The 24,629-nt window shown below is 42.3% G+C and overlaps 1 protein-coding gene across 1 annotated transcript in view; it reads right to left on the bottom strand.

Annotated features, from left to right (window-relative positions):
• Positions 1 to 24,629, bottom strand: part of LOC132865871 (zinc finger protein 431-like) — a 54,642-nt gene that overhangs the window by 7,095 nt on the left and 22,918 nt on the right. The window lies entirely within an intron of this gene.

Genomic DNA, 24,629 nt, shown 5'->3' with positions numbered 1-24,629 from the left:
TTAATGAATTAATTGGTAAATTCCTCGGTAAAATAAGTATTTGGTCACCTACAAACGAGCAAGATTTCTGGCTCTCACAGATCTGTAACTTCTTTAAGAGGCTCCTTTGTCCTCCACTCGTTACCTGTATTAATGGCACCTGTTTGAACTCGTTATCAGTATAAAAGACACCTGTCCACAACCTCAAACAGTCACACTCCAAACTCCACTATGGCCAAGACCAAAGAGCTGTCAAAGGACACCAGAAACAAAATTGTAGACCTGCACCAGGCTGGGAAGACTGAATCTGCAATAGGTAAGCAGCTTGGTGTGAAGAAATCAACTGTGGGAGCAATTATTAGAAAATGGAAGACATACAAGACCACTGATAATCTCCCTCCATCTGGGGCTCCACACAAGATCTCACCCCGTGGGGTCAAAAAGATCACAAGAACGGTGAGCAAAAATCCCAGAACCACACGGGGGGACCTAGTGAATGACCTGCAGAAAGCTGGGACCAAAGTAACAAAGGCTACCATCAGTAACACACTACGCCGCCAGGGACTCAAATCCTGCAGTGCCAGACATGTCCCCCTGCTTAAGCCAGTACATGTCCAGGCCCGTCTGAAGTTTGCTAGAGAGCATTTGGATGATCCAGAAGAGGATTGGGAGAATGTCATACGGTCAGATGAAACCAAAATTGAACTTTTTGGTAAAAACTCAACTTGTCCTGTTTGGAGGAGAAAGAATGCTGAGTTGCATCCAAAGAACACCATACCTACTGTGAAGCATGGGGGTGCAAACATCATGCTTTGGGGCTGTTTTTCTGCAAAGGGACCAGGACGACTGATCCATGTAAAGGAAAGAATGAATGGGGCCATGTATCGTGAGATTTTGAGTGAAAACCTCCTTCCGTCAGCAAGGGCATTGAAGTGAAACGTGGCTGGGTCTTTCAGCATGACAATGATCCCAAACACACCGCCCGGGCAATGAAGGAGTGGCTTCGTAAGAAGCATTTCAAGGTCCTGGAGTGGCCTAGCCAGTCTCCAGATCTCAACCCCATAGAAAATCTTTTGAGGGAGTTGAAAGTCCGTGTTGCCCAGCGACAGCCCCAAAACATCACTGCTCTAGAGGAGATCTGCATGGAGGAATGGGCCAAAATACCAGCAACAGTGTGTGAAAACCTTGTGAAGACTTACAGAAAACGTTTTACCAATAAAGGGTCATTGCCAATAAAGGGTATATAACAAAGTACTGAGATGAACTTTTGTTATTGACCAAATACTTATGTTCCACCATAATTTGCAAATAAATTCTTTAAAAATCAGACAATGGGATTATCTGGATTTTTTTTCCTCATTTTGTCTCTCATAGTTGCGGTATACCTATGATGAAAATTACAGGCCTCTCATCTTTTTAAGTGGGAGAACTTGCACAATTGGTGACTGACTAAATACTTTTTTGCCCCACTGTATATGGCTTTAAATGAGGTTTACAGAAACAAGAACAATGGATCATGCCAATATTATTAAGCCTCATGAAGGCTGAATTAAAGGTTTTTGACTGTATTGTAAGATTCACAAAACAGCTGACAAGCTCCGAGATGAATTTAGTACAGTTGAACTCAAAATTATTAGCCCCCCTTGTGGAATTGAACATAATTCTTGATTTCTCCATGAAAATGACCATTGACAACAAATGTTTTTATTCTTGAAATAAATGCACTATGAAGACATTGTCCAACAAGTTTCATTACGATATCTTATTATCACACTGAGTTTCAACCAAAAACAGCAAAAGTGAGATGTTCAAAATTATTAGCCCCCTGACCATTAGTAGTCAATTGTGTACCCTTTTTGACCCACAACTGACAACAACCTCTTGGAATAGTTTTTCACTAGGTTGGCACAGGTCTCCTGAGGAATTTTGGCCCATTCCTCCATTGCAAACTGTTCCAACTGGCCCAAATTGGATGGTTTTCGTGCATGGACGTTCTTTTTCAGCACTTGCCACAGGTTTTCTATTGGATTGAGATCTGGGTTCTGTTCAGGCCACTGTATGACGTTGGTCTTGGTATCCTTGAAGTATTGCTGGACTATTTTAGATGTATGCTTTGGGTCGTTATCTTGCTGGAAGACCCAACGATGACCTAAGCGCAAAGTGAGAGCAGACTTCTGCATGTTTTCCTTCAGTATTTTTAGGTAATCTTCCTTTTTCATGGTGCCATGCACCCGAACCAGACTGCCTGTACCTGAGGCTGCAAAACAGCCCCACAGCATGATGCTGCCACCACCATGTTTAACTGTGGGAACTGTGTTCACAGGGTTGAAGGCCTCTCCCTTTCTTCGCCATACATAGGCAATGTCCATATGCCCAAACAGCTCCAATTTCATCTCATCTGACCAAAGCACAGACTTCCAAAACTCATCTTTCTTCTTCAAGTACTCACGGGCAAACTTTAGTCGGGCTTTGATGTGACGATGTTTTAGTAAGGGGGTTCTTCTGGGACGATAGCCCCGAAGCCCATTCCGATGAAGAGCCCTCACAACAGTGTGCCTTGACACACAAACTCCAGAAGAGGCCAGGTCAGCAACAATTTCCTTTGCAGATGTACGGGTCTCTTTACGGACATCTCTGACAATTTTTCTTTCCAGAGTTCTTGAGATCTTACACTTGCGTCCACGACCAGGTTTGTTCTTGACCGAATTTGTCTCCTTGTACTTGGCAATGATGCACCGAACTGCAGTTCTGGAGACTGTAAACCTCTTCGAAATGGCAGTGTAGCCTTGGCCCTTGTCATGAGCCTCCACAATCTTTTGTCGGAGTTCAAGACTTATTTCTTTAGTCTTCGGCATTGTGACAAATAGTAATCCTCCTCATTCATTCAAATGCCCTGTTCCTTGGAGTCCTTTTAAACTGTTGAATGGAGCCAATTGACTACAGGTGTTGCTAGGAAGCCAATTGATTGCACAGGTGTTGTTTAAAAGCTGATTGGTTAATTAACTGTGTTTTAAAAGCAAGAATCTACATGGGGGCTAATATTTTTGACCAACTCATTTTTACCATATTTCATATAAAGACAGCCTAAAACTAATTTCATATTCCAAAATGCACCACAAACATCTGAATAGTACTGGTGATTGTTTGTGTATATCAATTTTTATCAATGCTTTAAACATTTGGAGGATATTTGGGAAAATGTTCCAAAATTTAAGGGGGGCTAATAATTTTGAGTTCAACTGTAACTATAGGAAAATGCAGGCAAGGCTTTATCAGAATTTAGGCAAAGGAAAGGTTTCTCATAAAAGGCTTTACTTCTGACATGGCAAAGCTGTGCTGTGAATCAGACCTCTCTGATAAATATCTATCTGTCCCTTGTGTTTTGGTCTGTAAACAGACAGCTACAAAAATACACAACTTTAAAAGTCAGTTCTGTCTCTAAATGGGTTTTATACAAAATATTTTTGATCTGTACAAGTAATATTTATTTGGGTGCCAATGTTGTTTTAGTTCAGTGTAGCAGTGTTCATCTTTAATTTAAATGATTTTAAATGTACTTTTAGTCTTGTGTCCTGAAAATAGTAGTTACATTTTAGTCTTTTTTTTTTTTGGTCAAGATTTCATCAATGGAACTCAATTTAAATTTTAGTCTAATTCTATCAATGTTTTAATCATAATTTCCTCAGATAGTTGCATGGTACTTGTAAAATATGCCCTGCAGTTTTAAGAGGGCCTGTTGCAGCAGGGGTTTAGCCGGATTCCCCCCCCCAGCATATGGCTGGTTTTGTCACTATGCAGAAGTTACAGTACTCAGTGTAAATGAGTACACCCCCTTTGAAAAGTAACATTTTAAACAATCTCAGTGAACACAAACAATTTCCAAAATGTTGACAAGACAAAGTTTAATATAACATCTGTTTAACTTATAACGTGAAAGTAAGGTTAATAATATAATCTAACTTAGATTACACGTTTTTTTTTTTTTTCAGTTTTACTCAAATTAGGGTGGTGCAAAAATGAGTACACCCCACAACAAAAACTACTACATCTAGTACTTTGTATGGCCTCCATGATTTTTAATGACAGCACCAAGTCTTCTAGGTATGGAATGAACAAGTTGGCGATATTTTGCAACAATCTTTTTCCATTCTTCAACAATGACCTCTTTTAGTGACTGGATGCTGGATGGAGAGTGATGCTCAACTTGTCTCTTCAGAATTCCCCAAAGAAAATAATTTCTTTACACCACAAAGGTGAAGGCTACAAGATGATCAGCAAAGCTTTACTTATCAGTCAGAATACTGTTGCAAAAGTGGTACAAAAATTTAAGAAAGATGGAACTGCAACCATCTCACAGAGACATCCAGGTCGTCCATGGAAGTTAACACCTCGACAGGAGCGTCTTCTGATGAGAAGGGTTGAAGAAAATTGGCATGCAAGTTCACTGCAATTACCTAAAGAAGTAGAAAGCCAAACTGGGGTGACTATTTCCCGTGACACAATACGGCGTACACTGCAGAGGAATGGCATGCATGGATGCTGTTCATGATAGAAGCCTCTCCTAAAGCCCAGGCACAAAAAAGCCCACCTCAAGTTTGCCAGGGCCCATGCTGACAAAGATGAAGCCTACTGGGACTCTATACTCTGGAGTGAGGAGACCAAGATAAATGTTTTTGGAACTGATGGCTTCAAAACTGTATGGCGTCGCAAAGGTGAGGAATACAAAGAAAAATGCATGGTGCCTACAGTGAAACATGGTGGTGGCAGTGTCCTTATGTGGGGCTGCATGAGTACTGCTGGTATCGGGGAGCTGCATTTCATTGATGGCATCATGAATTCACAGATGTATTGCTCTATACTGAAAGAGAAGATGCTACCATCACTCCGTGCCCTTGGTTGTCGTGCACTTTTCCAAAATGACAATGATCCTAAACACACATCTAAGGCCACTGTTGGATTTCTGAAGAAGAACAGGGTGAAAGTGATTCAGTGGCCAAGTATGTCTCCTGATCTGAACCCAATCAAACACCTACGGGGAATTCTGAAGAGACAAGTTGAGCATCACTCTCCATCCAGCATCCAGTCACTAAAAGAGGTCATTGTTGAAGAATGGAAAAAGATTGATGTTGCAAAATGTTGCCAACTTGTTCATTCCATGCCTAGAAGACTTGGTGCCGTCATTAAAAATCATGGACGCCATACAAAGTACTAGATGTAGTAGTTTTTGTTGTGGGGTGTACTCATTTTTGCACCACCCTAATTTGAGTAAAACTGAAAAATGTGTAATCTAAGTTATATTATTAACCTTACTTTCACGTTATAAGTTACAGATGTTATTTTAAACTTTGTCTTGTCAACATTTTGGAAATTGTGTTCATTGAGATATTGTTTAAAATGTTACTTTTCAAAGGGGGTGTACTCATTTACGCTGAGCACTGTATGTGGAGTTAGCCACGACTGTAATGGTGATGAGTGCTATTTTCATATGAAGACGTTACTTTGTTCAGACCAGTGCCGTGTGTGTGTGTCCTGACTCATATACCCGTTAGAATCCAGGAGCATTATGAAAGCCATGCGAGCAGGGAAGTGAGCGAGTCTGGCAAACCGGATTTACTCCCGCTTCCCAACTACAGTCAGGAACGTGAAAAAGAGGGAAGGCAACATACTGGAATGGATTTTGCTAAGGATATTTCCCCTAGCTGTAAAAATTCCCTTGAGAAGTAAGCTAGGATGACTGTCTGAACAGAACCAGCTATCTTGGGTCACATTTATTCGTCAGGGCATAATGAACAGAGATTTTGTTTTGCAGTGCTTTTACCGGCCCTCTCTGTGGGCCTGTCATTTCAGGTTCACATGACAGCATACGTGTTCTCACCGGTCAATCACAACCAAGTTAGCTAATGCACATTAACATTCTACACTAATGCAAAAGCAGTGTGCAGCAGTGAAACAAAAGCCATGGAAAGGTCAAAAATTAAAGGAGGGTCCAAAAAAACCAAACAAACCAGGCACTGGCTTCCAAATGTTTAAAAAATAAATAAATAAATCTACAAACTGTTTGGGCATCAGCACCCTGACTTGGCCTGCAATGCCATTTTCAAGGACCAGAATGAAGAGCTTAAAATGGACATTAAAACATAGCTATAGACTAGGCTGTTGCCTCTCGCGGTTACCAGAGGACTAGCCCCCCTGTAACCCTAGCTGTATAGGTGAGAGGCCGAGGGCTATGGAAACGAAGGTCAGCGCCGCCCAATGTGCCTGACTGCATGGAGCGGGAAGGACTTTAGAGATGGGCTAGGCTGCATGTTCATTTAAAACTGCTGTAACTTGCCCAACCATAACTGACTATCATATGTACCAGAGATTTCCAAGCTTGTTGGGGCTGAAGCACATCAAAAGGTCAAATCAGAATGTCAAGGCACACCAAATTAAAAGTTGGCTATCGATTATGAAGAATGTCACACACGTTATGATGGGCTAGAAGGTCATTTGCAAAATTTGACCCAGATTGCACTACAGCAGATTGTCAAATAATTATTAAAACAGATAGGTAAATCAGACAGGCAATTGTATAATTTATTAAAAACGTGAGGCAACGCTCATTACAGTGTTTTCCATGAGTTACCTAGACTGTAGTGACGGAAGCATTTTCAGAACACAAACACCATTTGATTTGAGACTGATGACATCAAGTGTCCACTCCAGTCATCCACTAGTCCAAACACAATACTATGGTTATCAATTTAAAACAGCAAACAGATAACATCAATGGAGAAGTTAGCATTGATAATTAGCATTCATCAAACTTGAGCTTAGAGAACGTTAACATCAGCATGTCCGACTCTCATCTCCTCGCTTTAAAACAGTGCACGGTTAAATTTGTAGAGTTTTAGCTTATTTGAGTCAGAAAAGCTGCTAACACATCCGGTAGCATGTATTCGTCATTCAAAACACAAATGCATGCTCTAACCAGAGTTCAAAATAGGTTTATTTTTGGCTAAAATGAAATTATTCTGCATGCTCTCTATTCAATATTTTAAATTTTCTAAAAAAATAAATAAACCAGTTGAACACAGGTAACCACTTCTGCTTAATTTCTTTGAGGGCTAAAATGTATGCTCTGGTCATTTTTTTAAACCGTTTATGAACTGAAACTCCTTAACCATGCTTTGCGGGTGTGGCCTTTTTGCTGTGGCATCACCATTCATATCAATACAACCAGTGTGTTTATGCTTAAATTACTAAAGCACAAAATGGTTTTGTGCAAGGTCTTCATAGATCTAAAACTCTTAATTTTGCTCTCAAAGTGCACCAGTTTGATACATTTAACTTTAAAATAAACAAAATTATCTCACAGGGGAGCATGCCCCCAGAGCGAGGTCCACTGACCCTAGTTTCACAAAATCCTGAGGGAAACACTATTATTCTGTCTTTTTTTTTTAATAACTACTGCCAGAGGAAAAGCTACCTGTTCTTTTGCAAGTTAGGATAGCTGTGAAAGAAATCTCTCTCAACTCAAACGTAGAAGTAGGTGACCGTGATTATGCAACATATCCTAGAAGCATGTTGATGTTCAAAAATAAACTTGATGGGTAGTGAACTAATGTGGCAAGTGTGTGTGGAAGGAGAAATCATGAGACGGAGAGCTCCGCTTTTGAATATAAAAGTGTGTCATTGTATATCGTACAACGAAATTGGACGCCATCCTACCAGTGCAACATCTGCTTATTTTAGATTTAATTATTTATTTCGGTAATTTCAACTTTCAATAACATACACACTGGTTACATACATATCAGCAAGAAAGACCGAAAAGGATTAGACTGAAGCAAAAGCTTGTGTCTACCCTCATCACATTTCATAAATTAATAAATCTTTTTTTATGCCAAAGGAATTAAGGAAAGAAACAAAAAGGAAAAAAAAAATAGTAACAATAGCAGGCTTTCGTCTAAACGGGGGAACAGGGGCGCTGCGCCCTCTTACTCTCGGCGTGCGCCCCCTTACCGACTCCGTGAAAACATCCCAGCAACACTACGTGACAATGTGTCTGATCATCAAATACGTTATAATTGCTCCAAAAATATTCCAATCATAGTAGATACACCGCCAGACGGTGCAAAAACAATCCGAATTGGCGTTTTCCAGACTGAGGCGCCATGTTGTTTAGTTGTTTACTTGTCGCGGCTGCTCTCACGAGATTTGACATGGGTTACATACAAGGTCGGCTGACTTGTAGAGCGAGATTTCTCGAGACTGAATGACCTTTCACCCACCGGCGTGGGAGCTTTTGACAGAAGTAGTTTGCGAGTTGTTTTTGTTGACACTTGGGCATTTAAAGATGTCATCCCGCGGCACGAAGCGGAAGAAAGCCAAAGACTGTCCGGGGCAGAAGATGATTGCTTCTTTCTTTTTCAATGTTGACAGACAATTTGTTACAATTTCCCTCTCAGACAGCCTCAGAATGTCCCGTTGGAGCATTTTTCAAAGGCTTTGCACGGCGGGGGGGGGGACAACCGGCACCATCTCCCCCCCTTCGCTCCCTCGCCATGGTGAGCGCCCTCATACTAAATTTTTCTAGAAAAAAACCCTGAATAGTATCGGTTACATATTGTTCAATACAATTTTACAGCTTTCAATTTCAAATGAACACCAAAACATACATATTGGATTTTGACCTTTTCGTATTCTGTAACGTTAAATATCAAGTAGCTGGATCAAATTTAAATCAAACCATTTTTTTCCCAAACATATTTCATATCTCAGTTTTGTATTTATGAATGAATTAATTTTATTTCGAACATGTATAAAAATGTCACTATTTGTACATACAAAAGAAAGAAAATGAAAAAAAGTGACAAAAAAAGAAATAAAATAACCAAGAGCTAATACATTACAATACACCGCACATTGTTCGAAAAAGGAGTGGGAAGAAGTACAATACTTTTTTTTTTTTATTTCCCACCCCTTTTTAACTACCCCGAAATCCAAACTACATTAATACACCTATAAAAATATATACCATATATACACTTCATGAATATCCATATAAATATATAATTACAAAAATAAATATATTCTACATACCATATATATATATATATATATATATATATATATATATATATATATATATATATATATATATATATACACACACACACACCACATATATCATACACATACACTTCATAAATATCTATATAAATATTTAGTTACAAAATTAAATATATACTTCATTCCATATATACACACTTCATAAATATCCATATAAATATATAATTACAAAAATATATATATACACTTTATACCATATATACACTTCATAAATATCTATATAAATATATAATTACAAAAATAAATATCTACTACATACCTATCCCTGTAAATATGAAGATATCTATCCCCATAAATAAATATATACCATATACTAAGTTAGTTCTAATATAACAATCAACCCTGTTCTATTTATCCCTCATCATCCTCCATTAACATACTTCCTCTTCAATATACTTGTTTAAAAAATTTTTTTGTACCTTTTTTTAAACAGATTCATATTTGCACTTTGTTTTATTTCTGTCTCCAGTCTGTTCCATAAAGTCACCCCACAGCTCGATACGCACATGCTTTTCATATTTGTTCTAACCTTTGGTTTTTTAAAATTTAGGTCTCCCCTTAGATTATATCCCCCCTCTCTCTCACTAAACATTCCTTGTATATTTTTTGGCAATAGATTATTTCTCGCTTTGTACATTATTTGTGCTGTTCTGAATTTGACCAGATCCATAAATTTCAACATGTGTGATTTTATGAATAGTGAGTTTGTGTGATCTCTGTATCCTGTTTTGTTTATTGTCCTTATTGCTCTTTTCTGTATTGTACATATCGGCTGCAGAGTGGTTTTGTAGGTGTTTCCCCAGACTTCGACACAGTAAGTCAGATATGGCAAAAATAATGAGTAATATAGAGTATGCAAAGATTTACTATCAAGAAGATATTTTGTTTTCCACAGAATTGCCGAGCACTTTGCCAGTTTTGCTCGTACGTATCCTACATGAGGTTTCCAGCAGACTTTAGGATCCAAAATCACACCAAGAAATTTAATTTCCTGTGCCATTTCTATCTTAGTATTGTCTATTATCAATTCTACATTACAATCTATTTTGTGTCTCCCAAACAACATAATCTTTGTTTTGCTTAGATTTAATGATAATTTATTTTTGTCAAACCATAGTTTTAGTTTATTTATTTCAGTTGTGATTATCTCTAAAGTCTGCTGCAAATTCTCACCGGAACAAAAAATATTGGTGTCATCTGCAAACAAAAATTTCAGTACTTGCGAAATTGTACATATGTCATTGATATATATTATGAATAATTTCGGACCTAATATTGACCCCTGTGGTACCCCGCATGTAATCTTCATGAATTCAGATTTATGGTCACCTATCTGCACAAACTGTTGCCTGTTTCTTAGATAGCTCGACAGCCAACTCCACCCAACTCCCCCAACACCACACTTTTCTAGTTTACTTAATAATATACTATGATCAATAGTATCGAATGCTTTTTTTAGGTCCACAAATACTCCAATTGCTATTTTTTTATTGTCTATACATTTTGTGATTTCCTCTATTAGTTCCATTAGTGCCATCGATGTTGATCTGTCCGTTCTGAATCCATATTGACTGTCTGTAAGGAGGTTGTGTTTTTCAATGAATTTGTCCAATCTATCTGAAAAAAGTTTGAGTATTTTGGAGAATTGGGGGAGTAAAGAAACAGGCCTGTAGTTTGTGAAATGGTGTCTATCTCCAGTTTTAAACAATGGTATCACTTTTGCAATTTTCATTTTGTCTGGAAATGTACCTGATTGAAAAGATAAATTGCAGATGTGGGTGAGTGGTTTCACAATTCCCTCAATAACTGTCTTTACTGTTAACATGTCTATATCATTCCAGTCTGTAGAGGTTTTGTTTTTACATTTTCTTACAATTTGGATAATTTCTTCATCAGTTGCAGTTAGAAAAATTGTACTTGGATTTCTTTCCCCCATATCTTCTATGTCCCCACATTGTGTTGTCTCGGGTTCCTTTATTTTTGCCGCTAAATTTGGTCCCACATTTACAAAGAATTGGTTAAAACCATTCACCACATCCTCCATATTATTCATGGTCTTGTCATTTTCAGTGTAGTACTCCGGGTAATTTGTAGTTTTGGATCCATTTCTCACAATGCCATTTAGTACAGTCCATATACCTTTAATATTGTTTTTATTTTTCTCCACTAATTTATTATAATAGTCTTTCTTACATATCCTCATAATATTAGTTAATTTATTTATATATTTTTTTTATATTTTTCCTCTGCCTCTATAGTTCGATGCTTTAAGAATTGTCTATATAATATATTTTTCTTTTTGCAGGCATTTTGTAGCCCCTTGGTGACCCACGGAGTATTTGTATATTTATGTATATTACTGTATTTCTTTATAGGACAATTTTTATTATATAGTTCATTGAATATTATTAAAAATTCCTCATATGCTTTATCAACATCTTTTTCTTTATAAACTACATTCCAGTCCTGTATTGTTAAGTCATTTTTAGTGCAATCATGGTTTCTTCAGTTTTCACTCTTATATATTTATAATTTTTAGTATCCTTTTTCTTGCTATAATTACAGTAATATACATTAAAAATAGGTAGGTGGTCACTGATATCTGTTAATAGTAGTCCACTCTCTATATTATTTTCCAAGATATTAGTAAATATATTATCTATTATAGTAGTGCTGTGAGAAGTGATCCTGCTTGGTCTGGTAATAGTTGGATACAGTCCCATACTGAACATTGAGTTAATGAACTCTTCTGTCATTTTATGTTTTTTATGATTTAAGAGGTCGATGTTAAAATCACCACAGATGTACATGACCTTCTGTGTTGATTTTATAAACATACTTTCCATCCAATCTATAAAAACTTCTATGCTTGATCCAGGAGACCTGTATATACAGCTCATTATTATATTTTTCATTTTTTCACAACATATTTCTACTGTAATACACTATCCAATCATCAACAGCTACCGTCATTTTGTTATTAATTTTATATTCCAAATTATTATCAACATATATTGCCACTCCCCCTCCTCTTTTGTTCTTTCTGTTTATATAATTAAATTCATATCCGTTCAGCTCCAAATCTACTCCCATCTCATCATTAATCCAAGTTTCTGATATGGCTATTATATTGAATGGAGTATTAAACTGACTGAGATATTCCTTCATTTTATGGAAATTGGCATACAGACTAATGGTATTGAAATGAATAATTGATATCTTATTTCCTTCTCTGGTTCTTGCATTGTATTGATTTTCAGTATAATACCGGCAGCTGATATTGATGTTGCTGAAAAGATTATTTTCCGGATCAATATTATTTTCTATATCTTGTGTTTTATGCTCAGTATAAAGGAAAGTGTCCAGTTCTTGTGTCATGATTGTAAGTTGCTTTGATTGGCTCCCTCAGAATTTGTCCAGTTCCCCAATATCTCGGATGACCTGGATCTTGGCCTCTTCTGGAGATCCCTTCAGCTTTATGAAAATCTTACAGTTTTGTGTCCAAGTGTTTTGTATTTTCCCCTGTTTCCTCAGGAGTCTCGCCTTTCTTGCAATATCTGCATTTTTTTTTGTTAAGTGCTCATTCAGAAAAACGTCTGAGCCTTTCAGTTTCCTCCCTTGCTTTAATAGTTGCATCTTATACCTTCTGTTGGCAAATCGTATTATTACAGCCGGTTTTTCTGTGTTGCTTCTCTGTGGGAGAGGGTGACATGCTTCTATGTTAGTATTTTTTACCTCTATACCCTTGGAGTGCAGGAATGCTAACACCTGTTGCTCCACATAGTTAGCATCCTCCTCTTTCTGCTCCTCTCCGTTTCCTCTCGTCACTGCTTTTATCTGCAGTCCGGTCACAATGATGTTGTTTACCTGGGTGTACTGCTCCAGCTCCTCCACTCGGTTCTCGAGAAAGGCAATCCTCTTTGCCTTCTCTGTGTGCTGCAGCCGCAGAGCTCTGACCTCTTCCACCAAGTCCAGGATGGTCTTCTGCTGCATCCTGACAGCAGAGATTTCTTCACCCAAAAAGTCGAGGGATTTTTTAATGTCATCAATCTCCTCGACCGTTGGAGCTCTCTTCGGGGGCAGTGCGTTGTTTGTTGTTACTCGGCCCGTTCCCGCGCAGCCTCCAAGTCTGCTCTCGCACAGCCTCGCTCCCGCGCAACCTCTCGGTCCGCTCTCGCGCAGCCTCGCTCCCGCGCAACCTCTCGGTCCGCTCTCGCGCAGCCTCGCTCCCGCGCAACCTCTCGGTCCGCTCTCGCGCAACCTCGCTCCCGCGCAACCTCTCGGTCCGCTCTCGCGCAACCTCTCGGCCTGTTCTCGCGCAGCCTCGCTCCCGCGCAGCCTCGCTCCCGCGCAACCTCTCGGTCTTTACCGATATTTACTGATAATCTTGTGTTTGTATGCTTTAAGGCCAAGCGTTACACAGTTTAATTTCATTTTCAAGACCATTCCATAAATTAACTCCTGTTATAGATATACACCTCTTTCACGTTTGTTCTGAACTTTGTTTTAACAAACATCTGAGTTCCTCTCAATTCATAATGACTCTCTCTGATTTGAAAGAACCTCTGAATACAGTCAGGGATAGTTTTTTGTTTTTGATTTTAAACAAATTGAGCAATTTTGTAATCCACAAAATTTAAAGCCATTCAAGTTTATAAACAACTGATTGGTTGTGTGCTGGTCTCAATGACCATATATATCCATTTGTGTTCCTGAATAAGGTTTTTCCTGTGATTTGCAGTGCACAGGCGCCATCTACTGACCACTAGTGGTAACGCAGTGCAAAAGTATACAGTTGAGTTTCGATTTCCTGTTCTCAGAAAGACAGAGACGTTTGCCAGAGCAAGGATGTGCATCCTGTTTACAAGTTTGTAAAGTTTCTTTATACCCCACGGGGGCAATGCCCTTTTATGGCGTGATTTTGCACATATGTTTAATTCGTGTGTAAAATAAAGGAGAGGAGAAAAGGAATTGGATACCCTCGGCATCTTTTCTTTGTTCACCTCACCTAGACGTTTATACGCACTGGATAGCTGAGTACGCATACGCTTTGTGAGGCCAGTACAGTAAAAGGGCAGACCCTCGCCTGTCAAGAATTAGACAGAACTTCACCTGCTACTAAGAATTTTTGCCTGTCAAGACGACGCCATTAATCTGCACTCACCACAGGACTTGTCCAGACTTGCCTGCTCCATAAGACATGGATCACCCGACCGAAATGCCACTCCCCCCTGGTGTGACTGAAGCAGAAGTCAGAGACTGGGAGGTGAGATCAGAGCTATCTGCCTCATGCTCTGTTCGTGCTCCGTCCCAACAGGGGTCAACCAGCAGCTCTCGAAAGAGCACAATGTTAGCAGCTGCTAAGGCAAAAGCCCAAGCAGCAAGAACCAAAGCTGCCTATTCTGAAAGAGAAATGGCACTGAAACTTCAGAAAATGGGCGGCACGGTGGTGTAGTGGTCAGCGCTGTCGCCTCACAGCAAGAAGGTCCTGGGTTCGAGCCCCGGGGCCGGCGAGGGCCTTTCTGTGCGGAGTTTGCATGTTCTCCCCGTGTCCGCGTGGGTTTCCTCCGGGGTGCTCCGGTTTCCCCCACAGTCCAAAGACATGCAGGTTAGGTTAACTGGTGACTCTAAATTGACCATAGGTGTGAATGGTTGTCTGTGTCTATGTGTCAGCCCTGTGATGACCTGGCGACTTGTCCAAGGTGTACCCCGCCTTTCGCCCATAGTCAGCTGGGATAGGCTCCAGCTTGCCTGCGACCCTGTAGAAGGATAAAGCAGCTAGAAACAATGAGATGAGATGAGACTTCAGAAAGCAGAAGCTGAATTAGAAGCATTGCAGTGTAAGAAAGAAATGGAGGCTGCAATAGCCGAAGCAGCAGTTCTTCAGGCCGAATTAGACGACGACAGCAGTCTCGGGCAACCTGGGTCAGAGCTGGACCAAAGGTCCTTCACTGCACGCAATGTGCTAACACAAAGACAGATAAAGCAAGAAAGCCCCACCACTTTGCCCAGCCTAAACAGTCACCAGTTTCCACCAGCATGTCCTCCAACACAGCATCTAATGACAGCTCCTGCACAGACACCAATGCATTCCCCAGCATGGACCCAGAGACCAACATCAGCTCCAAGGCAGCTGCCATCACTGCCACAGTTACCACTACAGCTACAACAGCCACCCATGCCACCTGCAAGTGCGAACTACACTCCACCCCAAGCCAGCAACAAAGCATGGCAGGGAGGAAAAGACTATGGGCTTCCCGCTCCTGCTCCGCGCCCTGCCTTGCCGTGTCACATGTGCCCGGGGCGGCCACAGCTCCCCGACGGCTGACCTGGCAAAGTTCATTGCTAGAAATCAAATCGTCTCCACAGGACCGATGAAGTTTGATAAGGCAGAGAATTACTGGGCGTGGAAAGCCTCATTCTGCAATGCCATAGACAATATAGGCCTGACAGTAGCAGAAGAGACTGACCTCCTCATCAAATGGCTCGGCAAAGAGTCGTCCGAGCAAGCACGTAGGCTCAGAACAGCATACATCAGAAACCCCCAGGGTGGCCTTGATGCCATCTGGCAGCGCATGGAAGAGTGCTACGGCACCCCTGAAGCCATCAAAGGGGTGCTGTTCGCCAGACTAGAAAGCTTCCCAAAAATATCAAAGAGCCAGCCAAGCTACGTGACTTCGCTGACTTATTACAAGAACTGTATGCCGCAAAGCAGGATGGATTTCTTCCAGGACTAGCTTACTTAGACACTGCTAGGGGAGTAGCCCCAATCATAGAAAAGCTCCCGTACAGCCTACAGGAGAAGTGGATGTTCTACGGTTCTCAGATAAAGCGTGAGCACCAGATCTCCTTCCCTCCATTCAGTGTGTTTGTCAATTTCATTCAGAGCCAAGCCAAGGCAAGAAATTATCCCAGTTTCAGAGAGTCACAATGCCTCCTCAACCTGCCACAAACAGAGACAAGCCCAAAAGCTTCCAGAGCAAAATGAATCAGCCTGTTGCAGTCCACAAGACTCAAGTTGCCGAGTCCAGCCAGAAAGGTGAGCCTGTAACTGACACTTCAGATCTCACCAAGCATTGCCCAATCCACAAAAAGCCCCATTCATTAGGATCATGTAGGAGCTTTAGAGACAAACTGCTAGCTGACTGTAAACAATATCTCAAAGACAATTCCATCTGCTATCGCTGTTGTGCTTCAACCACACACATTGCAAAGAACTGTGACAAAACCATAACATGTGCCAAATGTCAGAGCAACAAGCATGTCGAAGCCCTCCACCCAGGTCCTTCACCATGGAAAGCAAAGCCACCCCCACCTGCGTCAGAAGACGGCAGGGAGGGCCGTGAGAACCAGCAGCCTCCAGAGATTGTCTCCTCTAAGTGCACTGAAGTATGCGGTGAGGGGATGAGCGCTAGAGGTTGCTCCAAAATATGTTTAGTTACTGTCTACCCACAAGGCCAGAGAGAAGCAGCAACTAGAGTATATGCTATCATCGATGAGCAAAGTAACAAGTCCCTTGCACGATCAGAATTCTTTGAGATATTCGGCGACAAAAGCACCCCATCTTCGTACTCTCTCAAGACATGTGCGGGCAGCATGGAGACATTCGGTAGAAGAGCGTGTGGCTACATGCTGGAGTCACTGGACGAGAAGACCTGCATCCCTCTACCAGTCCTCATTGAATGCGACGAACTCCCAGACAATAGGTCTGAAATCCCAACACCCAGTGCAGCTTTGCATCACCCTCACCTGAGATGCATAGCCAGTGAGATTCCCCCCATAGACTCTAATGCTCAAATACTGTTGTTGCTAGGAAGAGACATTTTGAAAATACACAAGGTCAGGAAACAAATCAATGGCCCAGACAATGCCCCATTCGCTCAAAAGTTAGACCTCGGCTGGGTGGTGGTCGGTGATGTGTGCCTCGGCACAGCGCACCGCCACTCCTCAGTCACTTCCCTCAAGACATGCGTCCTAGGAAATGGCCGCCCCAGCTACTTCGCACCCTGCCACAGCCAGCTATGCGTGAAAGACTCTCCACATAGCCACTCAGTCCTTCAAGTTCCTCAGCCTCAGCAAGCTGCTGCCCACACTGCTCCTCTGCTCCACGGGGATGACCTGGAGTCCTCCATTTTCCACTGCACCGACAAAGACCATCAACCTGCTCCATCCATCGATGACCTCAACTTCCTGAAGATCATGGATAGCGAGGTATGCCAAGATAGCACCCAAAGCTGGGTCACACCCTTACCTTTCCGGGCTCCGAGAAAACATCTGCCCAACAACAGAGACTATGCTATAAAAAGACTTAAGTCAGTTTGCCACACACTAGAGAAAAATCCTGTCATGAGGGAACATTACATGCCGTTCATGCAAAAAATGATTGACAGTCAGCATGCAGAGATTGCCCCAGTCCTCCAAGAAGGACAAGAAAGCTGGTATTTGCAGTCTTTTGGCATCTACCATCCCAAGAAACCCAGACAGATTCGAATAGTGCCCAGTATGAAGGGATCTCACTTAATGTCCTGCTCAAAGGCCCAGATCTGAACAACGACCTGTTAGGTGTCATCAGGTTCAGACGAGAGAAAATTGCTGTGACTGCAGATATTCAACACATGTTTTACTGCTTCCTAGTCAAGGAGGAGCACAGAGACTACCTGAGGTTCCATGACAACAACTGGGACAATGACATCATGGACTACAGAATGCGTGTCCATGTGTTTGGCAACACACCATCTCCTGCTGTAGCAATATACTGCCTCAGAAGGGCAGCGAGAGAAGCAGAATCTGAGTTCGGCTCAGATGTCAGAGCATTCATCGAGAGAGACTTTTATGTAGACGATGCTCTGAAGTCATTTGCAACAGAGTCCGAGGCCATCAGTGTGGTGAAGCGAGCGCAAGAGATGCTCTCCCACAACTGCATTCAGTTGCAAAAGATTACATCAAACAGCGCAGCGGTAATGGCTGAATTTCCCCCTGAGGACCGTGCAAGCAGCATCAAAGACCTGGACTTTGCCACTGATGACGTCCCCATGCAGCGTAGCCTGGGTATCGGCTGGAACATGGTCGCAGACGCATTCACCTTTCAAGTGCAGATAGACAACAAGCCCTTCACACGCAGAGGCGTGCTCTCAACCATAAACAGCATCTTCGACCCGCTTGGCTTTCTCTCACCTGTCACCATACAAGGAAGATCGCTGCTGAGACAGCTGACCATGGAAAATGGTGAGTGGGACTCTCCGTTACCTAAACACCTCAAAGCAGAGTGGGTGAAATGGAAGTCCTCCCTACAATGCCTTCAAGACACAGACATCCCCCGCTCCTACACGTCTCTCTCCACCTCTGCAGCAAGCTCGAGAGAGTTGTGCGGATGCTTCAACCAAAGCAATTGCAGCAGTCGCCTACCTGAAGGTGACCGATGAAGATGGACACTCCGAAGTCGGATTTGTGCTTGGCAAAGCAAAGCTGGCACCAGTGAAAGAGACCACAATCCCCAGACTCGAACTCTGCGCGGCAGTCCTTGCTGTCGAGATAGCGGAGACTGTTGTGAGTAGCATGGACCTGCACATGAACTTTGTGACCTTTTATTCTGACAGCAAAGTTGTGGTAGGGTACATTAACAATGAACAGAGACGATTTTATGTTTACGTAAGCAATAGGGTGCAACACATCCGACAAGCAACTTCACCCCAACAGTGGAAGTATGTCCCCCTCAGAGCTCAACCCGGCCGACTATGGCTCCAGATCTGTTCCTGCTGCATCGCTGAGAGATACCAGCTGGCTGACCGGACCTGACTTCCTCTCTGGTAGACCTCCAGAACATCACCAGCCTCTGTTCCATCTTGTTGACCCAGAGTCAGACTCTGAAATCAGACCTCAGACCACAGTATTAATCACTGAAACCACACAACGCAGCTTAGGAACGGAGCGCGTCGAGCGTTTCTCCAAGTGGACTTCTGTACTGAGAGCACTTGCGTTCTTGATTCACATTGCTCAGTGTTTCAGGCAAACGAACAAAGACAACACATGCAGAGGGTGGCATACCTGTAAGAAAGCAATCACACCAGAGAACCTGGAAAAGGCAAAAAACATACTGATCAAGAACATGCAACAGGAAAGATATCCTACTGAATTCAGCAACATACAGAGTAAGACAGACATTCCAAAACACAGCCACATTGCAAAGCTGCGCCCACTGATTGACAGCTGTGGACTTCTCAGAGTTGGCAGACGCATTACACAGTCCAGCCTTGAGGTGAACCGCACCAATCCCCTCATCATCCCAGCTCAGCACCACCTTATGACTCTCCTTGTGTGCCACTACCATGAGCAGGTAAAACACCAGGGCAGACACTTCACAGAGGGGGCCATCAGGGACGCTGGGCTGTGGCTGGTGGGTGCGAAGAAATACATCAGAGGTACACTATTCCGGTGTGTCACCTGCAGGAGATTGCGTGGCAAGACAGAACATCAGCTGATGGCAGATCTGCCTGCAGACAGGCTTCAAGCCACCCCGCCTTTCACGTATGTCAGCCTGGACGTGTTTGGGCCGTGGGAGGTCGTCTGCCATCGGACGAGAGGTGGACAAGCCAACGACAAAAGGTGGGCTGTACTGTTCACATGTCTGTGTGTGCGTGCTGAACACATTGAAGTGATAGAGACACTGAGTGCATCTAGTTTCATTAATGCTCTGTGGAGATTTTTCTCCATCAGAGGCCCTGCAACACAGATTAGGTCAGACAGAGGGACAAATTTTACAGGTGTATCAAAAGAACTGAATCTGGAAGACGACACAGACATGCAACGTTACCTGCAAAATCAGCAATGCACATGGATATTCAACCCCCCGCATGCCTCCCATATGGGACGGGCCTGGGAGCGGCTCATCGGCGTGGCTCGTTGCATCCTGGACTCCACGTTCCTGCAGCAACGCTTCTCTTCTTTGACACATGAAGTCCTCGTCACACTCATGGCAGAGGTTTGTGCGATCATGAATGCGAGACCTCTGCTGCCTGTTTCAACTGACCCTGAGAACCCACTTATACTCACCCCATCCATGCTCCTAACACAAAAGACAGGAGCCCCGTCATCACCTCCACCTGACTTTGGCAAGGCCGAGATCATCCGTCACCAGTGGAAGTTGGTACAGCATCTTGCAGAGACATTCTGGCACAAATGGCAACGTGAGTACTTGAGCACCCTGCAAAGTCATGCCAAATGGCAGGACAAAAGACCTAACTTGCAAGAAGGAGACATCGTCCTGATGAAGGACAATGCAGTTCCAAGAAATCACTGGCCGATGGCAATGGTCATCAAAACCTTTCCCAGCAAAGACAATGTTGTAAGGACTGTAGATGTCAGAGCTATTCGCCAAGGCACTCCTAAAGTGTACAAAAGACCAGTTACTGAACTTGTGTTACTTTTCTCTCCTAAACAGGATGTTGATTGTGTTTAAGTGTCTTAAGAGGTAATAGATGTGTGGTATCCTTAAGAGGCCAGGCAGGGAGTGTGCTGGTCTCAATGACCATATATATCCATTTGTGTTCCTGAATAAGGTTTTTCCTGTGATTTGCAGTGCACAGGCGCCATCTACTGACCACTAGTGGTAACGCAGTGCAAAAGTATACAGTTGAGTTTCGATTTCCTGTTCTCAGAAAGACAGAGACGTTTGCCAGAGCAAAGATGTGCATCCTGTTTACAAGTTTATAAAGTTTCTTTATACCCCATGGGGGCAATGCCCTTTTACGGCGTGATTTTGCACATATGTTCAATTCGTGTGTAAAATAAAGGAGAGGAGAAAAGGAATTGGATACCCTCGGCATCTTTTCTTTGTGCACCTCACCTAGCCGTTTATATGCGCTGGATAGCTGAGTACGCATACGCTTAGTGAGGCCAGTACAGGTTGGTTCACTATAACATACGTTGTGTATGATCCTAATAGCTCTTTTCTGCAATATGAAGATCGGGTTTGTGATTGTTTAACATGCATTTCCCCAGACCTCCACACAATAAGTTATGTATGGAACAAGCAGAGAATTTAAAGTGCGTGCAATGAGTTTTGGCTTAGAATGTGTTTAGTTTTATGAAGTATTGCAATCGACTTGGACATTTTTGTTTTTACATGTTTAACTTGGGCGGCACGGTGGTGTAGTGGTTAGCGCTGTCGCCTCACAGCAAGAAGGTCCGGGTTCGAGCCCCGTGGCCGGCGAGGGCCTTTCTGTGTGGAGTTTGCATGTTCTCCCCGTGTCCGCGTGGGTTTCCTCCGGGTGCTCCGGTTTCCCCCACAGTCCAAAGACATGCAGGTTAGGTTAACTGGTGACTCTAAATTGACCGTAGGTGTGAATGAGTGTGTGAATGGTTGTCTGTGTCTATGTGTCAGCCCTGTGATGACCTGGCGACTTGTCCAGGGTGTACCCTGCCTTTCGCCCGTAGTCAGCTGGGATAGGCTCCAGCTTGCCTGCGACCCTGTAGAACAGGATAAAGCAGCTAGAGATAATGAGATGAGATGTTTAACTTGACAGGTAGTGAACTAATGTGGCAAGTGTGTGTGGAAGGAGAAATCATGAGACGGAGAGCTCCACTTTTGAATATAAAAACACGTCATTGCATATCATACAACGAAATTGGATGCCATCATACCAATGCAACATCTGCTTATTAAAAATAAAGAAATAAAATATGTCCACATAATATATATTAACAACTCAAAAACTCTAAAAAGACATACACGCACAAAACATTCACACACTGCTGTTTTTTTTTTTTAATTGCACGGTCCCTTTAAAACAAGCACTGTTTAGTGCAGTTATGGCTCTTGGGTAGAAGCTCTTTTTCGGTCTATAGACCCCTTACACTGACATCACATTTACGTTAGCAACGGTCACTACCCTACCCTATACCTGGGGGACAAGCAAACTTTGTTTACATACCGTTCACATACTGAAGCCAAGCAAAGATGTCAGACGTCCGTTGCTGTTGTCTGAAGAAAACTACAGCTAAAAAAAAGCTCTACTAACGGATTACTTGGATAATCTTAGTTATAAAGAAGTGAAGGATACATGGAAATTAGAGTTTATTAGAGTTTATTAGTGGCTATGATCTGTACAAAATTCCTCAAAACCAATGGAGTGACGGTGCAGATTTGTGGCCTAGTGTTAGTTACATGTTGGAATGTACTTTCCTTTTCCGGAAGAATTCGGACATGGAAGAACAGTTTAAAAAAAAAAAAAACTGCACACCCCACTATATAAACAAGAAAACCTTTGTGTAAAGAATTTTTACCGACATCAGCTTTAGGGAACAGAATGCTGCAAAAGCCTGAGCATTTACTCTCAAAGGACTACTACTTGAACTGTGGGCTAGATGGTATTCCCGGCCCGCCATGTCTCAACAACCTCAAGGACATCAAGTTACAGAGCTATTTGCACTCATTTATACATTGATATTTATGATTTGTTAAAAAAGAAACAAATCTCTGAAGTATTATTATTTGTAAAATAACGTTATCTTGCTCTAGACTTTCAAACAATGTTGTAAGATTTTATTTTAATCTAATAGCGGATGGTACAATAATTACAAATGCAAACAGAAATGGCACATTCCAGTTGCAACTGTAGTCATATAGCTAACTATAATCATATAGTTAACTATAATCACCCTTGTAATAATAATTTCAATAAACTGTTCATGTTCAGTTCTCTCTTCATTTATTCTCTATTCAAAAGGCACAACTGAGTCACACAGGTTGACAAGGGTGCAACAGACAGTAACAATTTTATCCAAAATAGTTTTTCCTGCCTTAGTCGATTTATTTCCATTTCACATGCCTGCAGCTGTTGTAAAGTTCAGGGCGTTTGTGTAGAACTCTCTCAAACTGTAGGTTCATTACTACACTCTGGCTCCAGGTTGACATTTTGCACAGGACTGAGTTCCTCTGATAACAGAAGCAAAGCTTCAGCGCTTTTTGCTCTTAATCTTTTCTATTCTTTCAGGATGCATCAGGAGCATGTCGCTCCTTGTTGGGTTTTTTAACAAACTGTCAGCGTTGTTTGTTTGGTGCCCAATCTGGGTTTTCCATGTTGAATGAGGAAGTTGGTTCATCTGGAAGAAAAATCATTTGATTTTGTCTGAACACCTGCAGGGCGGTGTAGTGGTTAGCGCTGTCGCCTCACAGCAAGAAGGTCCTGGGTTCGAGCCCCGGGGCCGGCGAGGGCCTTTCTGTGTGGAGTTTGCATGTTCTCCCCGTGTCCGCGTGGGTTTCCTCCGGGTGCTCCGGTTTCCCCCACAGTCCAAAGACATGCAGGTTAGGTTAACTGGTGACTCTAAATTGACCGTAGGTGTGAATGGTTGTCTGTGTCTATGTGTCAGCCCTGTGATGACCTGGCGACTTGTTCAGGGTGTACCCCGCCTTTCGCCCGTAGTCAGCTGGGATAGGCTCCAGCTTGCCTGCGACCTTAGAGATAATGAGATGAGATGAGATGAACACCTGCATGAAGAAGCGAATTCAAATGTGAGCAGAAATAAAAGGAGATTCTTAAACTCTTCCATACTCTGTTGCGCCTGTCTATTTTAAAAAAAATACATTTTAAATAGTTGCAAATTTCTCTGCAATTTTCAGGGTTAGCTCCTCTCGCTGTATTCTCTTTAAGCACTCATTTCTTCATTGTTCTTGAAGCATTTGCTTCTCTTTGTTAACATTTTTCTTCATAGCAGGGAAATGGTAAGATCTTTTATCTATTCCTCGATTTAAATGATTGGAACAACCAAAAACAGCACAAAAATGAACCATATTTAAGACTGGTTAAGCCTTGCTTACACGAAAACTGGTGTCTTTTCACCTGGGGGTCAATAATCACGTGATGCGTAATGTCATGTGCAAGGGGTCTATTTGTCCATTTCTTAATTGACCTGAACTGCTTGCCCAAGGGCAGCAGTTCAAACAGAGAATTTCTGGGGTGGGACAGATCTTTTAATATACTGAGGGTTCTTTTGAGGCAGCAGGAACTGTAAAGCTCTTCCAGGCAGGGAAGAGGGCATCCGATGATCATCTGGGTGGTGGTGACAACCCTCTGGAGAACTTTTCTCTCTGCTCCTGTGCAGCTGACAAACCACACACTGATGCAGTATGTATGTAAGTATGTTCTCTATGGAGCAACAATAGAAGGACACAAGCAATTTTTGAGGGAGGTCATTCATCCTGAGGATCATCAGGAAGTAAAGTCTCTGCTGTGCATTCTTTATTACTTGTGTGGCATTAGAGCTCCAGGTCAGCTCCTCCTCTATGTGCACCCCAAGGAACCAGAAGTCCAGGATCCTCTCCACATATTGCGCATTGATGAGAATAGGCTGAAAGTCCGTTTTCTTTTTCCTGAAGTCTATGATCAGCTCCTTGGTTTTGGTGGTTGAGGACCAGGTTTGTTGTCTCAGCACCATCCAGACAGCTGCTCAACCTTGTGCTGATAAGCAGACTCCTTTCCCCACTATGGTAGTATCATCCGCAAATATGATGCCATTACGGGAGCGAGCAGGGTGCAGTT

Source organism: Neoarius graeffei, chromosome 18 (genome assembly GCF_027579695.1).
Source record: "Neoarius graeffei isolate fNeoGra1 chromosome 18, fNeoGra1.pri, whole genome shotgun sequence".
NCBI classification, from domain to species: Eukaryota; Metazoa; Chordata; class Actinopteri; order Siluriformes; family Ariidae; genus Neoarius; species Neoarius graeffei.
The sequence above is the reverse complement of the archived record's forward strand: the minus strand, read 5'-3'. Positions and strand labels throughout refer to the sequence as shown.